General features: G+C 37.9%; 1 protein-coding gene and 1 pseudogene across 8 annotated transcripts in view; one reads left to right on the top strand and one right to left on the bottom strand.

Moving 5' to 3' along the window:
• The window catches only part of ABCC12 (ATP binding cassette subfamily C member 12), a 105,718-nt gene that overhangs the window by 26,674 nt on the left and 60,856 nt on the right, over window positions 1–18,188 (bottom strand). The gene's annotated exons all lie outside the window — the stretch shown is intronic.
• LOC141505515 (purine nucleoside phosphorylase pseudogene) lies at window positions 944–1,833 on the top strand (annotated as a pseudogene).

Genomic DNA, 18,188 nt, shown 5'->3' with positions numbered 1-18,188 from the left:
CTTTTTTCACTCTATTTTCATTTTTTTCTTTGATGACATTATGTTTTCCTTTATAAATCTTTGTTTATACATACTTGCATTCTACTAACCTTCATTTTTACTATTATTGTTCAGTCATTCAAGTTGTGTCTGACTTCATGATCCCATTTAAGATTTTCTTGGCAAAAATACTGGATTTACCATTTCCTTCTCCATCTTATTTTACAGATGGAAAACTGAAGCAAAAGTATTTAAGTGAATTGCCCAGAGTCCCATAGCTAGTAAGCTAACTGAGGCCAGATTTGAACTCAGGAAAATGACTCTTCATGACTTCACACCTGGCACTTTATCTATTGTGTCTCCTAGTTGTCTTATCCAGAGAAGCATATGAAATTGTTAAAAAAGAATTTTGCAAAGTTGAACTCACCACCAATGAGGAGGAAATTAAAGTTAATAATTCCAAATTATTTTGCCCAACTCTATGCCAATAAATTTGATAATCTAAGTGAAATGGATGAATATTTACAAAAATATAAGTTGCCCAGGTTAAATGAAGAAGAGATTAAATACTTAAACAACCCTATCTCAGAAAAAGAAATTCAACAAACCATCATTGAACTCCCTAAGAAGAAATCTCCAGGGCCTGATGGATTCACAAGTGAATTCTACCAAACATTTAAGGAACAATTGGTTCCAATTCCATATAAACTCTTTGGAAAAATAGGGAATGATGGAATTCTGCCTAACTCTTTCTATGAAACCAATATGGTGCTATTACCTAAACCAGAAAGAGTTAAAACAGAGAAAGAAAATTATAGACCTATCTCCCTGATGAATATAGATGCAAAAATCTTAAATAAAATCTTAGCAAAACAATTACAGAAGCCCTTGCTGACTGGGGCATTCGCAGCACTGCCTAGCTGAGGAGAGCAGTGAAGAGTAGACCTAGGCAGAGGAAGGAGAATACCACAAGGGAGCCATGGAGAATGAATTCAAGTATGAGGATTATAAGAAAACTGCAGATTGGCTGTTATCCCGTACTAAACATCAACTGGAAATTGCAGTGATCTGTGGTTCTGGATTGGGAGCCTTGACAGAGAGAGATTGAACCAACCCCAGGCCTTTGATTACAGTGACATACCCAACTTCCCTCAAAGCACAGTACCAGGAGGTGCAGGACGACTGGTGTTTGGATATTTAAATGACAAATGCTGTGTGATGATGCAGGGCTGATTCCATTCATATGAAGGTTACCCTCTCTGGAAGGTAGCATTCCCTGTGAGGGTTTTCCGACTAATGAATATACACACCTTAATTGTCACCAGTGCTGCTGGTGGGCTGAACCCTGATTATGAAGTTGGGGATGTTATGCTGATCCGAGATCATATCTTCCTGGCAGGCCTCAGTGGCAATAATCCACTCAGAGGGCCCAATGATGAAAGGTTTGGAGAAAGGTTTCCTCCTATGTCTGATGCCTATGACTGGGTTCTGAGACAGGGTGCCCATTTCATATGGAGGCAAATGAACCAGGAATGACCACTGCAGAAAGGAATCTATGTTATGGTGGGAGGGCCTAACTTTGAAACCATTGCAGAATGTTGGTTTCTGCAGAGACTAGGAGCTAATGCTGTTGGCATGAGCACAGTGCCAGAGGTGATTGTGGCCAGGCATTGTGGCCTTCGAGTTTTTGGATTTTCCCTTATCACGAACAAATCAGTATTGGACTATGAAAGCCAGGAGAAAGCCAATCATGAAGAGGTACTGTTGGCTGGGCGCCTTGCTGCTGAGAAGTTGGAGCAACTTCTCTGTCTTCTTGTGGAAAGCATGCAGCCACCATCTAAGAACACTTTTTGATCCACAGGCCACCTGGCTTCTTTTTCCTGCTGTCTGCTTTGAATTCCATTCAGTGGCCAACTTTGCCTTCTTACTTGAGCCATTTAGTTTTCTGCCCTGAGGTTGTGGTAGAAAAATAAGAAATACTAGAGAATATCTACTTATCCTTTCATCTCCTTCCTAATGGTACCAAATTCTCTTTTACTCTATTGATTCCTTCCTTGCCATGGAAAGCTGATCATTCCACTACAGCTTCTACCCACAGTCAACATCCTTCATGCATTTTGCACTAAGACTGCTGCTAATATTTTGAAGACTACTGATACATTCCCTGAAGTCTCTGCCATCCTTCTACTGGCCCTTTGTGGTCCAGACCAGTATGTGTTACAAACTTAGTACTATGTGGGAATAAAAAGACAGACAGAAAAAAAATAAAATTAAAATAAAAAATAAAAAAACAATTACAACAAGTTATCACTATGATAATACATTATGATCAAGTAAGATTTATCCCAGGAATGCAGGGTTGGTTCAATATTAGGAAAACTGTTAGAATACTCAATTATATCAACAACAAACCTATCAGAAATTATATGATCATATCAATAGATGCTGAAAAAGCTTTTTACAAAATACAGTATCCATTCCTACTAAAAACATTAAAGGGTGTAGGAATAAATGGACCATTCCTTAGAATAATTAGCAGTATCTATTTGAAACCATCAACAAGCATTATATTCAATGGGGAGAGGCTAGAGGCATTCCCAATAAGATCAGGAGCGAAACAAGGGTGCCCATTATCACCACTATTCAATATCGTATTAGAAATGTTAGCTTCAGCAATTACAGAAGAAAAAGAAATTGAAGGAATTAGAATTGGGAAGGAAGAGACAAAACTCTCACTCTTCACAGATGACATGATGGTCTACCTAGGGAATCCCAAGAAATCATCCAAAAAAACTACTGGAAACAATTAGTAATTTTAGCAAAGTTGCAGGTTATAAAATAAACCCTCATAAATCCTCAACTTTTCTATAAATATATATATACATATATTATGTATATATATGTATATATATACATATATGTATATATATATATATATATCAAGATACAGCAGGAAGAGCTAGGAAGAGAAATCCCATTCAAAGTAACCTCAGACAGTATAAAATACCTGGGAGTCTATTTGCCAAGACAGAATCAGAAACTTTTTGAAAACAATTATAAAACACTTCTTACGCAAATTAAATCAGATTTAAATAACTGGGCAAATATCAACTGCTCATGGGTAGGTGGAGCTAATATAATAAAAATGACAATTCTACCAAAACTAAACTACCTGTTTAGTGCCCTACCAATAAAAATTCCAAAAAATTACTTTAATGAGTTAGGAAAAATTGTAAGTAAATTCATATGGAGAAATAAAAAGTCAAGAATTGTCAGGAACTTAATGAAAAAAAGTGCAAAAGAAGGGGGCTTAGCCCTACCTGACCTAAAATTATATTATGAAGCATCAGTCATCAAAACTGTTTGGTATTGGCTAAGAAATAGAGTGGTGGACCAGTGGAATAGACTAGGTGCAAAAGCAGGAGACAATTATAGTAATCTGCTGTTTGATAAACCCAAAGGGTCCAGCTATTGGAATAAAAACTCTCTCTTTGATAAAAACTGCTGGGAAAATTGGAAGTTAGTATGGAAGAAACTTAGATTAGACAAACACCTAGCACCCTTTACCAAGATAAGATCCAAATAGTTACAGGATTTAGACATAAAAAAACAATACTATAAGCAAATTAGAAGATCAAGAACTAGTTTACCTGTCAGATCTATGGAAAGGGGAGCAGTTTATGACTAAGGAAGAGTTGGAGAACATCACCAAAAATCAACTAGATGATTTCGATTACATTAAATTAAAAAGCTTTTGCACAGATAAAACCACTGTAACCAAGATCAAAAGAAATGTAGTAAACTAGGAAATAATCTTTACAACTAATGATTCTGACAAAGGACTCATTTCTAAAATATACAGAGAGAACTGAGTCATATTTTTAAAACAAAAAGCCATTCCCCAATTGACAAATGGTCAAAGGATATGCAAAGGCAATTTACAGATGCAATCCATAGCCATATGAAAAATTGCTCTAAATCATTAATTATTATAGAAATGCAAATTAAAGCTTCTCTGAGGTACCACCTCACACCTCTCAGACTGGCCAATATGATCAGAAAGGATAATGATCACTGTTGGAAGGATTGTGGGAAATATGAGACACTATTACACTATTGGTGGAGCTGTGAACTCATCCAACATTTCTGGAGAAAAATTTGGAACTATGCCCAAAAGGCCACAAAAATGAGCATATCCTTTGACCTAGCAATACCACTACTGGGTCTATACCCTGAAGAGATCATGAAAAAGGGTACTAAAATATTCATAGCAGCCCTGTTTGTGGTGGCAAAGAATTGAAATCAAGTAAATGTCCTTCAATTGGAGACTGGCTTAGCAAATTGTGGTATATGCATGTTATGGAACACTATTGTTCTATTAGAAACCAGGAGGGACGGGATTTCAGGGAAGCCTGGAGGGATTTGCATGAGGTGATGCTGAGTGAGATGAGCAGAACCAGAAAAAACACTGTATACCCTTAACAGCAATATGGGGGTGATGTTCAACCTTGAAGGACTCGCTCATTCTATCAGTACAACAATCAGGAACAATTTTGGGCTGTCTGCAAAGGAGAGTGCCATCTGTATCCAGATAAAGAGCCATGGAGTTTGAACAAAGTTTAAGGACTATTCCCTTTAATTTAGAAAAAAACAGATATCTTATTGTCAGATCTTATTATCTCTTAGACTTTTTGTCTCTTCCTTAAGGATATGATTTCTCTCTCATCACACTCACTTTGGATCAATGTACAATATGGAAACAAAGTAAAGACTGACAGATTGCTTTCAGTGGTGGGGTAGGGGGAGGAAAGTAAGATGGGGGAATTGTAAAACTCAAATAATATCTTTAATAAAAATAAATTTAAAAAAAAGAATTTTGGAGTTTCCTAGGCTATATACAGCCTATTATCTTTCTCATATTCAATCCTAGACCCCAGTCATTGTCCATTTTCTACTTGTTAAGAAGGCATAAAAGTTCCAAGAGGGTTCCAGTTGTTTCATATCCTAGTAATATTCTAATATAGGGCATTTTATGGAACAATAATCAAGAGAATAAAAGAGAAATACCAGTTAGCTATTTCTCTATCTACACCAGAACTGCAGAAGATGAGAGGAGATTTGGTGAGGGAAGCATAAGTCAGAATGCGTCTCAGATGATGATGATGTTTGCCCTTTGTTCTTGAAGATGACATTAGGGAGGTGATGCCATGAAATGCACATGAATTGGATTTTTAGGGAAGGGGTGCTGTGCAAAGTTACCAGTCTCATTTTCACCTCCAGTCTCATCTGGGTCCAGTTGTCAGATATGAATCAGGATGACTGGAGATGCAAAAGAATCAGAGTTAAGTGACTTATCCAAGGTCACATCAATAGCAATTGTCAAGTGTCTGAGGCCAGATTCAAATTCCCATCCTCCTAACTCCAAGGTCAATGCTAGCTCAACCACCTAGCTAAACCAAAACCAGAGGGAAATCAGCCCTAGTTTACTGGAGCAGCAGAGAGGCATAGAATCAGCCAGCAAGTTATTGACAAGGGAGACAGGGCTGGGTAGTGCATCATACCTAGAGGCACTTTAGAAGTTTCTTTTTGGGGGGGGTTACAGAGCAGTGGGATTAAGTGACTTGCCCAAGGTCACACAGCTAGGTAATTATTAAGTGTCTGAGGGCAGATTTGAACTCAGGTCCCCCTGACCCCTGGGCCTGTGCTCTATTCATTGCACCACATAGCTTCCCCTACTTTAAAAGTTTCAAGCCAATGTGATAACAGGGCAATCACCAGAGTAGTGGGCATCTCCATGACACTGGACTAACACCTTGGTTGGGACACCAGGAAATGGGGAAGAAGTCAAAGATTATGGCAGAGAACAGCACCTAATACCCACTACTTCATGTAGAAGAAATGGATATGATGCCTAGGCAAAAGAGGAGATAGTACCAGACAAAGTCTTCTCACTCTATCAAAAGTGTGGAAAGGGGCAAGCTTGGTCCTGGCACAAAATTCCAACCTCCAGGACTGAGATTGGATATGTATGTATGTATTATGTGTGTGTGTGTGTGTGTATGTATGTATGTATGTATGTAGAAAGCTTCAGAATAAATTGGGGAAAATACTATTAAATTAAAAATCCCAAAGAAAAAACACCTTGAAAAAATACTGAGTTCAGAAGCCCAAGAGATAAATCAAGAAAAATAACTCGACAGTTGTTGTTGCTGTTGTCTTTAATTCTTGAAAAGGACCAATAACATTATGAGGGTGATGTTTTGACTTGCATGCAAATTTATTTAAGTGAACCAGTGCTGTACAAAATTGTCCTCCCAAGTCATCTAAGTCCAGTGGCAAGACAAAAGTCAAGACAACTGACTTTCTAAATTAATTTCTTTCCTAATACAAGTGGAATCTCAGAGGAAAAAAATCTTAGCCACAGTTTCTCCATGAGTAATGGAAAGAAATCAAGCAAGAGCTCAAAATTAAATTAGAAATGAAATTAAACCTCTTAAAGAAAAAAGTTTGAAGAAGAATAAATAGCTTGGAACTTGACAAATCTTATTTAAGTAGTGAACTCTGAAAAATAGGATGGAGCTAGTGTAACCCAAAGATACTATGAGACACAATAGTACAAAATTTAAAGACTGGGAAAATTAGAACATATTGGGTATCTATATCAAAAACAGCAGACTTGAAAATCTGACATGAGATAATTTAAGAATTGTTTCACTTCCTGAAAACCATAAACAAAGAACCTGCATGCTCAGTTTCAAGATGTAGCAAAATTATCTCTATTAGAACCAGCAAGCAAAGTGAAAACTAACCCCCCCCAAGAATATCATTGCCAAAATTATAAATACCACACATAATCAGAAGAGGAAAGCATTCAATTATCAATAAATCACTATTAGGATCACAAAAATACTTGACATCAACTATTGTAAAAGAAGAGACTTTTAGAATTCCTTATTTTTTCACTTGTGTCTTACTCATCATGACCCCAATTGGGATTTTCTTGGGGAAATGACTGCAATGGTTTGCTCTGTCTTCCAGATCATTTTACAGATGAATAAATTGAGTCAAATAGGATTAAGTGACTTATCCAGGGTCACACAGTAAGGAAGATGAGGCTTCCTGATCCCAGGCCTAAATTTCTATCCACCACATAACCTAGGTGGCTCTCAGAATATGATATTCTAAATAGCAATAGATTAAGACTTTACAATTAAAGTATAATTTATCCTGAAAACCTACAAGGAGGGGAAATAGATGCTAATAACAAAAAAGACTTGTAAGCATTCCTGATGAACAGATTTTTGCAGAATAGAATCTTTGAAATTAAAACAAGACAAAAGAAATTTTGGAAGGCAAAGTACATTCAAACAATTTGAAAAGGCTAATTATAATGAAGTGTTTCATAAGAAGAGACATGTGTCCCTTCAAAGTCCCACTGTCAACTAAATTTTCAAGAGACAGAACCCACAGAGACCCCCAGTGAGGCAGTTCTCCTACTCAAGGTAACCTGGAAAAGAGCAGAAAGGTTCTGCTCCCCAGGGTCAGAGGGGCAGCCCGCCCGAGGGGTGGGCCACCAGAGTGAAAGAACTTCAGCCTCCTGGAGGCAGCCCCAGGGCACTGGGAGCCACTGGTCACAGCAGTGGGGGAGTTTCCTGACCTACGGCCTGGGGAGCACTGGGCACAAAGTGGGTGAACAGCAAGGGGACCTCTGCCAGAGTGAGCACATGAAGCCCAGCCCTCAGGGCACACAGCTAGCAGTTTGGCCACCTCAGCCCAGATCCAGGAACAGAAGTGGAGCCAGTAAGCAGGAGCCCCCAGGGCATGAGTCCATTGATCCTAGGGAGGGGAGTGAAGAGAGAGAGACTGCAGAGCTCTGCCCCTGGAACAGGACTCTGGGGCTCTGAACACATTCAGATCCTGATCACAGTCTAGGGCCCCCATAGAACATCAGGGCCCCCCCACCTCAGCCCCATGGCAGGGGAGGGGTCTCATATGGTTATTCACAGACAAGGAGGGAGGACAGCGCCTCAATCACTGAGACCCTTGTGGGAGTGTCCCAAAAGCTCAGGAAGCACCCCAAAACAGGCTTAGGCTGGGAAAATGAGCAAGCAAAGAAAAAAGAGGATGACCATTGAGAAATACATTATCTATGATCCCAAGAAGGATCAATATACTCAGTCTGAAGATGAGGAAGCACAAGCTCCTGCATCTAAAGACTCCAAGAAAAACAGAAATTGGGCTCAGACTATGACAGAGCTCAAAAAAGACTTTGAAAATCAAACGAGGGAGTTAGAAGAAAAACTGGGGAAAGAAATGAGAGAGATGCAGGAAAAACATGAAAATGAAGTCAGCAGCCTAGTCAAGGAAATCCAAAAAAAATACTGAAGAAAATTGCATGCTAAAAACCAGCTTAGGCCAAATGGATAAAACACTACAAAAAGTAATTGAGGAGAAGAATGCTTTAAAAAGCAAAATTGGTCAGATGGAAAAAGAGATAAGAAAACTCTCTGAGGAGAACAAATCCTTCAGACAAAGAATAGAACTCAGGGAGATTGATGAATTTATGAGAAACCAGGACTCAATACTTCAAAACCAAAAAATAATGAAAAATTAGAAGAAAATGTGAAACATCTCATTGAAAAAAACAACTGCTATGGAAAACAGATTTAGGGAAGATAATTTAAAAATTATTGGAATACCTGAAAGTCATGATCAGGAGAGCCTTGACATAATTTTCAAAGAATTACTACAGGAAAATTGCCCTGATATCCTAGAAGCAGAGAGCAAAATAGAAATGGAGAGAATCCACCAATCCCCCCGAGAAAGAGATCCCAAAAAACCAACCCCTAGTATTATAGCCAAGTTCCAGAACTCCCAAGTCAAAGAGAAAATATTACAAGCAGCCAGAAGGACACAATTCAAATATTGTGGAGCTGCAGTCAGGATCACACATGACTTAGTAGTAACTACATTAAAAGCTCATAGGGCTTGGAATATACCGGAAGGCAAAAGAGCTTAGAATGCAACCGAGAATCAACTACCCAGCAAAAATGAATTTTCCTCTTCCAGGGAAAAAGATGGACTTTCAATGAACCAGGGGAATTTCAAATGTTCCTGCTGGAATGGCCAGAGCTGAACAGAAGGTTTGATCTTCAGATACAGGACTCAGGTGAAGTATAGAGATTTTCATATGAGGGACTTAATGATGATGAACTGCATGTATTCCTGCATAGAAAAATGACACCGATAATACGCATATGAACCTTCTCAGGTAATAGAGCAGGTAGAAGGAGCTTTTATAGTTGAAGCACAGGAGAAAGCTGAATTTTTTTTAAGATTTTTGTGAGGCAAATGGGGTTAAGTGACTTGCCCAAAGCCACACAGCTAGGTAATTATTAAGTGTCTGAGACTGGATGTGAACCCAGGTACTCCTGACTCCAGGGCCAGCGCTTTATCCACTGCACCACCTAGCTGCCCCTGAGAAAGCTGAATTTGAAGATAAAATATGGTGTAAAAATGAAGTCAATAGAAAAAAGGGAAATGTAATGGGAGAAAGAAAAAAAGAGAGGGGTAATAGGCCAAGATATTTCATATAATAAGATTTTTCTTTATTACAATGAGCTATTGCAATGATATGGAAGGAGGGAAGGCAAGGGGGAATGAGGGAATCTTCACTCTCATCAGAGGTGGCTGGGAGAGGAAACAGCATATATACTCAATGGGGTATAGACATCTGGAGTAAGAAGGGGGGACAGGGGGAAGGGGAGGATGTGAGTGATGGAGGAGAGGATGGATCATGGGGGAAGAGTGGTCAGATATAATACATTTTCTTTTTTACTTCTTGCAAGGGGCTGGGAATGGATGGCCTGTCCGGGACCACAGGGCCAGGTGGATGCTGGATCTAAGGGGTGGTAGTGGGGCTCGGGGTCTCTTGGCCAGAGAACCAGGGATCTGTCTGCTGCTTCACTCAGCTACCCTATAGCAAAGTCAGAGTGAAAGGAGAGAGAAAATATAGTATGTGATAGTGGAGAAATACGAAAGGAGGAAGTTGCGATCAGCAATGGCAATGGTGGAAAAATATGGAAGTAACTTTTGCCATGGACTTATCATAAAGAATGTGATCCACCTGCGACAGAGTTGTTGGTGTTGGAACAAAGACTGAAGCACATTTTTATTATTATTTTTGGAGGGGTTGCAGGACAAATGGGGCTGGGTGGCCTGCCTGGATCGTTGGGTGTCTGAGGCCAGATCTGAACCCAGATGCTCCTGGCTCAAGGGCCAATGCTCTGTCCACCACCCAGCCATCCCTACTATTATTACTATTTTATTTTATTTTGGTTCTTTTTTTTCCTTTTTTTGGTTGTTGCAGGGCAGTGGGGTTGGGGTGGCTTGCATGTCACAGCTGGATGATTATTGGGTGTATGGGGCCAAATATAGGCTCAGGTGCTCCTGGCTCCAGGGCTGGTACTCCATCCATTGCACCAGCTGGCCATACCTACAGTTATTACTATTATTTTTTATTTTAATTTTTTCTCTCCTTACTTTATCGCTCAAGTGAGTCTATATTTTTGGGGAGGAGGGGGTATTTTGTTTACTCTTAAACAAGAATATTTTATTAATGTATAAAAAAATTATTTGCACAAAATGAGAATAAATATTTTTTAAAATGCAGACCAAAGTTTATTATCTTCCATTTTTAAAAAAATATGAATTATGTTGGGGAGGTTTCTAATTTTTTTCTTCCATTTGTATGTGATGCTTCTTTCACAACCTGATTAATATGTATCTATGTTTAGCATGGTTATAAATGTAGAGTCTCTATTATATTGCTTTCTGTCAGGGAAAGAGGAGGGAAGAGAGGGAAGGAGAAAAAGTAGAAAAATGATTATTGAAAACTACTGTTACATGTAGTTGGAAAAATAAATAAATTTGAAATGTTAAAAAAAAAAACAAAGTCCCACTGTCTAAAAAATTACAAAGTTTTCTCTAAAGAAAAACAAATGGAAGTCTGGTTTTAGGAGAGGAAATAAAGGAGAAAGCATATACTAGTAGAAAATGAATCAGTATTTTAAATTTCTCATAATGGAGATATATGAGAAGATTATACAAACATGAAGTGTGTGGGATTGGGTAAAAAAGACACAAATCTCACTATCTGAGTCAAGCAAAAGAGGGTTGAACATAGGAAAACACACACACACACACACACACACACACACACACACACACACACAAACACACCAGAATTGGATCTAGAAATTCATTAAGTTTTACAGAAAAAGCAGCAGAGAAGGCAGTAAGGGCCTAAGAGGGAAAGTGAAATTGATGAATCACGGCAAGTTTAAAAAAAAAAAGAAAGACCACGATTTGAGTAGGATCTATCAGACTTGCAACTAGAGATTACTAGAGTTACCTATGATTTTCTTTTCTTTTTCCACTTTCACTTTAGAGTAGAGTGGGAAGCAAAGTAAGGAAAGATATAAAAAGTATACAATAAAGGAGAAAAAATAGAATGAGCAATTAGCTATCATAACTGTGAAAATGAATATGAAAAACTTGCCCATGAGAGTATTACAATAATTTAGAATAATTCAACAATGTAGATCTTTTCCATCTTTTGTTTTGTTTTGATCATTCTTCCAGCTTCCTCCTTATTTACACTCAGGATCATTATACTTAGTGGGTATCTCACTAAACTCTTTTAAACTTGACTGCTTCTTTTTATGAGGCAATTGTTCATAATCTTCTAATATCCTTCATAAGATTGTATACATGAGCTTATTTTCTAAACCATTGCTTTCAAAGTCAAATAGAAATAGGTCAACTAAGTCATAAATAAGCATTTCTTGCAGACTATGACTTAATTTTAAAATGTAATCTTATCTTTGCTTTATTGTGTTTTTATTTATTTTGTTAAATATTTTCCAATTTATTTTATTCTGGTTTTTTGCAGGCTGTAGGCCTTATGTTTTATACCTCTATTCTAAATCACTGCTCCCCATATCTTGGCACTGAATCAGATGCTAACTGATCAAAGTATTTAAAAAACCTACTTCTTTATCTCTTAATCCCTTGACATCGTCTTGTCTCGTTTTTCCCTTTCCTTCAGTCTCCAAGGTCAATATTCTTTTCTCTTGAATCACTTCCCTACTGTCCTTTCCAGTAGATTGTCCCCCACTTTCATTCCTACTTTCTCTCAAAACTTTAATTTTTATTAGTTCTTTTCCTATTGTCTGAAAATAGGTTTTAGTTTTTCCTTATCCTTAAAACTCAGTAGATGGGGCGGCTAGGTTGCATAGTGGATAGAGCACCGGCCCTGGAGTCAGGAGTACCTGACTTCAAACCCGACCTCAGACATTTAATAATTACCTAGCTGTGTGGCCTTGGGCAAGCCACTTAACCCCATTTGCCTTGCAAAAAAAAAAAAAAAAAAAAGCTCAATAGAGCCTACCATCTTTGCCACCTCTCATTATCTAGCATTCTTCTTTCTCAGTTAAACTTTTTGAAAACATCATTTACAAACTATGGCTCCATTTCCTGTTAAAATTGCTTTCCAGAGTTATTGGTGGTCTATTAATTAACACATCTAATGGACTTTTTCCAGTGCTCATTTTAGTTTTCTCCTAGATACTCTTCACTCTGAGACTGCTGTCTCCTAGTTCTCTGTTTTAATCAATACTTTTCAATCTCCCCTGCTGATTCATCATTTATGCCACATCCACTAAGGTAGGCATGGTCCCACTTTTCTTTCTATACTCACTTGATTTATTTCTTCAGCTCTCATGGGTTTAGCTATAATCTCTATGCAGTTGACTCAGAGCTATATATTATCTATCCAGCCTTAGTAGCATCCCCTTCCTTCTCATCACTGTGCCAATCAGCACAGAACAAAGTCACACATAATTGAGGAAGGACCATTTGACATTTTTAATTTCTCATGGATGACCATCACCAAGTTACACCAAGCAGGGAAACAAAAAACCAAATACTTCTAATATTCTTGTCCTTTACATATTTGCCCATTTTTGTTCAATAGCAGTATTCAGTTCAATTTATTAGACTGATAGGCAACTAAGTTGTCTAGTGGATAGAGTTCTTGGCCTAGAATCAGTAAGATGTGAGTTTAAGCCCAGCCTCAAACACTTGCTACCTGTGTAACTCTGGACCTCAATTTCTTAACCTGTCAAATTAGTAAAATTCTTCCTGGGATGGTTGTAAGTTTCAAATAAAATAATAATTGTGCTTTACACAAAGCCTGGAACATAGTATGTACTATATAAATATTAACTATTATTATTTCAAGAGACTTTATTGCTTTTATAATATCTTATTAGATTCAATGTATAATTCTAGCTTGTTAGAATCTTCTTACATTAATCATCTGTTAGCTCTCTCTCCTAGCTTTATAGGTACTGTAGATTTGCTGAAACCTGTCACCTATGCCTTCATCAAACCCACTGATAAAAAATGTCAAATAATCACAGACAGGTCATTGGGACGCACCAGCAGAGACCCCTCTCCAACCATTCAACCATTTCTGAATACATCCAATTGAATTATTGAATAACTTGGTTCTCTTCATCTTGTTCACAAGGAAAATAAAAGATGATTTTATCTAATGATTTACTGAGAAACTTAGGATGATACTATATTCATTGCATTCCCAAACAAAGAAAAGAAAAAAAAAAGAAGAGGATGGGAAAGGGGATGAGAAGTGGGGAGGGAGGGGTTGATTTTCATGACCTGTTCTTCATAGTTATGTCTGCTACTAAGTATTACTAGCTCCCCTATTTAAATGCTCAAAATAAACATCCTTTTAATAACTATATGATTTTACCAAGTATTTAAATCATCACAACAAACTAATATTTTATTGATTCCACCTCCTCCACTTAAAAGAAAAAGCAGTATATTTGCCCTTCTCTTGTCCTGTAGCACCTCCCAGGTTTTGCCTATCTTTTAGAGATTATTGACAATGCTTCATTAGTCACAACTACCAGTTCTTTTAAGGATTCTGCAATATGGGGTGTGGCTAGATGGCATAGTGGATAGAGCACTGGCCCTGGAGTCAGGAGTACCTGCGTTCAAATGCAGCCTCAGACACTTAATAATTACCTAGGTGCGTGGCCTTGGGCAAGCCACTTAACCCCACTTGCCTTGCAAAATCCTAAAAAATAAATAAATAAATTCTGCTATATGGTTTGTATGAACCTGTTCATTTAAGCTCACAGAGTGTAGATAGAAGATCTCTATCTCCTCAGTTTTCTTGGGTTTCAAAAATCACTGTTAACCATTTTTTCTTTTCTTTCTTGCCTGAAGATCATTCTCCTTAATAGGGGAAAAAAGCAAATTATATTTGAGTAGTCTTTCCTCCTTTATCTCATGCCTTTTCCTTTATTCCATCTCTACTTACTTGAATAGCAGTTCCATACTTCTTCAGTCTTCCTATTAACCTTACCATCTTTAAAAATAAAAGGCATCTTTTTGCTGTCCATATTCCTCACTAGCATTAGCTTGTTCTAGACTTAGTATTCCTGGCTTTATTTTGGCAATTCCATACTGTGCTTCTGTATTCATTCTATATTCATTGATCTTACTTTCATCTTCTTCAAAAAACAAACAACTAAAATGACTGCTGAATTCCCTGTGTATCCACAAGATGTGCCTTTTTAGCCAACTTCTCTTTTTCTTGTTTATCAGAATTGTTTGTCTTTGTATCTTCAGACTTGTACTGAGAATATCTATTGGGCTAACTTCCTGAGAAGATTTTTTGTCAAGGAATCATATTTATCCATTCTCTAATCCTTTGACATCTATTTTATTAAAATCTTGGGTGCACATCTGATAGTGTCAAATTTGCCTCTCCTTTGTTACAAATTCTGTGATAGAATGATCAATTCATCACAAAGTTACTATCATTTCTACTTTAGCAGTTAATTATTCATTATCAAAATTAGAGATCTTTTTCTTTGTGTCTCTTAGACTTTTTTCTCCATTTGTAATTCAGCACACTGTACATTAAGATTTTTGCAGTAGTTTTCTAAATGATCTGTTTTCTTTCCTCTCCAGTCCACATTCCCCACAGGCACCAGATTCAACTTCTTAAAACTCTTACTTTGAATGAATTGTTGATTATTATGCACAATAATATAAAATGGTTCTATTTTGCTTATTGTTATTGTTGTTGTCCTTCATTCTCTAAGAAAACCATGACATCAATAACAGGATATCATGACATGCACTTATTCTCACTATCTCTTCCAGAACTATCTAAATCTGGTGACCTGATATGGTAAAAACAGGATAACTGGTGTTGGCTTGGATATAATGGGAAAACTTGGCCTTTTACACGTAAGTCTTGCACATCAATGAGGCACCACAGAGCTGCAGTATGGTAAGGCTTAGGCTATTTTGACTTAATGACATTCAAAGTTCAACAGCTTTGGTTTCTCATTCAAACAGATACATACAATGTGTGAAACTACAGTTTTATTCCTACTTGGTTACAAATCTTCATTTAGGGTCAAACTAATCTAACCTATCTCTTGATGATCTGTTCTTTTCAGCTCTGCATCCATTCTCCCCCAGAACTCAAAGACTTTAATTTCCTGGAAGTTGCCTGATGGATCATGCAAATAATGTTGCCTTGCTAGTTGGCATCTTTATGGTCAGAACTATGGTTGCTTTCAAATCTCCAACTTTCATTCTTGATCAATGAAAGTATTTTTTGGAAAATGCTTTCCCTATGATCCTTCTTGCAGGTCAAGAATTTCACCTCTAGAGACACAACATGAATGCCACTGGCCATCCCTCTTAACCATGGCCCCAGTTCTGCAAACCAACAAAATAGAATGGGATTCTATTCTATCATTCCTACCTAGGATATCCAAGCAATTTGGACCTGCTTTGAACACTCTAATTTTATCAATCTCACTCACCTGGCACCTCTTTAATTTGGCTGCATATTGTCCAACCAGTTTCCTACTTTTCCCTAATATGAACACTGATCCAGTAAAGAAAATATATCTATTGTTCTCTTCCCACCTCAACTGAAAAATTCTCATTAATTGACTCATGCTATATAGTCTCTACTTCTATGTTCTCCTTTCTTTTTGCCAATCCAATTCCTATTCATTCTTCAAGGTTAATCTTAAATCTACCTCTTGATTTGATTAGCTTGACACTTAAGCATTTATCCATCATTGATAAAAAATGATGCAATGGAAGATTATTAAGGTTGCAATGGAAGATTATTAAATATTAAGATTATTAAGTCAAGGTGATGACAGGAAACCAGCCTCTCTTAGGTGCTCTCTCCAAAATATTTCAAAAACCTTAAAATTATGACTCTAACTAAATTTTTGCGAGATAGAACCCACAGAAAGATCTAGTGAGGCAATTCTCCAGCCCAAGGTAACCTGGAAAGTAGTGGGAAGTCTGTTTCATGGGGTTGGAGGGGTGGCAAGGAGCTTCAGCCTTCAAGGAATAGTGCCAGGGGTGCCTGGGAGCCCCCACTTCTGGCAGCAGAAGCAGTTTCCTGACTTGCCACCCCAGGGAGCACCAAGCACAACTTGGAAGAACAGCATGGAGACCTCTGCCAGAGCAAGTGAAAAGCCCAGGCCAGTGTGGCTCTCCTCAGCACAGCTGTGACCCTCAGCATAGCCCAGACCCCAGGAAATGGAAGCAGGCCTGTGCAGCCACCCAGCAGGAGCTGCCCAGCAGCTGTTCCCTGAGCACTCAGCCCACAGAAGGTAAGGGAGTGGAGGGAGACTGCCGAGGTCCGTCCTCTGTCACTGGGATAAGACTCTAGGGCTTTGACCATATTCAGACCCTGGTTGCAGTCTGGGGCCCCAGAGGGGTGAGCTTGTGGCCATTCAACAGACCAAGAGAGCAGTCAGAGCTTCACATACTGAGGTCCTTGTGGGGGTGTCCCAATAAAACTCAAAAATTCAGGAAGCACCCCAAAACCAGGCACATGCTGGGGAAATGAGTAAACAGGGGAAAAAAAGGAACCCAACCAAAGATAATTACTTTGGTCCCATGAAGGATCAAAATACACAATCTGAAGATGAGAAAGTCCAAGCTTCTGCATCTAAAGATTCCAAGAAATATAGAAGTTTGGCTCAGGCTATGATAGAGCTCAAAAAAGATTTTGAAAATCAAGTAAGGGAAGTAGAAGAGAAATTGGGAAAAGAAATGAGAGATGCAGGAACAACATGAAAATGAAGTCAGCAGCTTAGTCAAGGAGATCCAAAAAAATGCTGAAGAAAACATATTAAAAACCAGCTTAGGTCAAATGGATAAAGCAGTTCAAAAGGTTATGGAGAAGAATGTCTAAAAAGCAGAATTGGCCAGATTAAAAAGGAGATAAAGTTGTCTGAGGAAAACAAATCCTTCAGATATATAATGGAAGCTGATGACTTTGTGAGAAATCAAGACATAATTCAACACCAAAAGAATGAAAAACTGGAAGAAAATGTGAAATATCTCATTGAAAAAAAACAACTGATCTGGAAAAAACAGATTCAGAAAAGATAATTTTAAAATTATCAGTCTACCTGAATGTCATGATCAGGAAAAGAGCCTTGACCTCATTTTTAAAAAATTTCTATAGGAAAATTTCCCTGATATCCTAGAAGCAGAGGGCAAAAGAGAAATTGAGAGAATCTACCAATCTCCCCTGGAAAGAGATACCAAAAAAAAACCCCAGAAATATTATGGCCAAATTCCAGAACTCCCAAGTCAAAGAGAAAATATTACAAGCGGCCAGAAGGAAACAATTCAAATATCATGGAGCTACAGTCAGGATTACCCAGGACTTAGCAGCACCTACATTAAGGATTCATAGGACTTAAAAATAAAATATTCCAGAAGGGAATGCAACTAAGAATCAACTCCCCAGCAAAATTGAACATCCTCTTCCAGGGGAAAATATGGACTTTCAATGAAACAGGGAAATTTCAGATGTTCCTGTTGAAATGGCCAGAGCTAAATAGACAGTTTGATCTTCAAATCTGGGACTCAGGTGAAGCATAGAGAGCAGAGGAGAAGGGTAAATGATGAGGGATTTAATGATGATGAACTGCATGTATTCCATGGAAAGATAATACTGATAATATTCATATAAACCTCATTTAATAGAGCAGATAGAAGGAGCTTTTATAGATGAGGCACAGGAGAGAGCTGAATTTGAAGATATATTGTAAAAA

Source organism: Macrotis lagotis, chromosome 1, assembly GCF_037893015.1.
Source record: "Macrotis lagotis isolate mMagLag1 chromosome 1, bilby.v1.9.chrom.fasta, whole genome shotgun sequence".
Lineage (NCBI taxonomy): Eukaryota > Metazoa > Chordata > Mammalia > Peramelemorphia > Peramelidae > Macrotis > Macrotis lagotis.
Note: the sequence above shows the minus strand (reverse complement) of the source record. Positions and strands in the feature narration are given on the sequence as shown.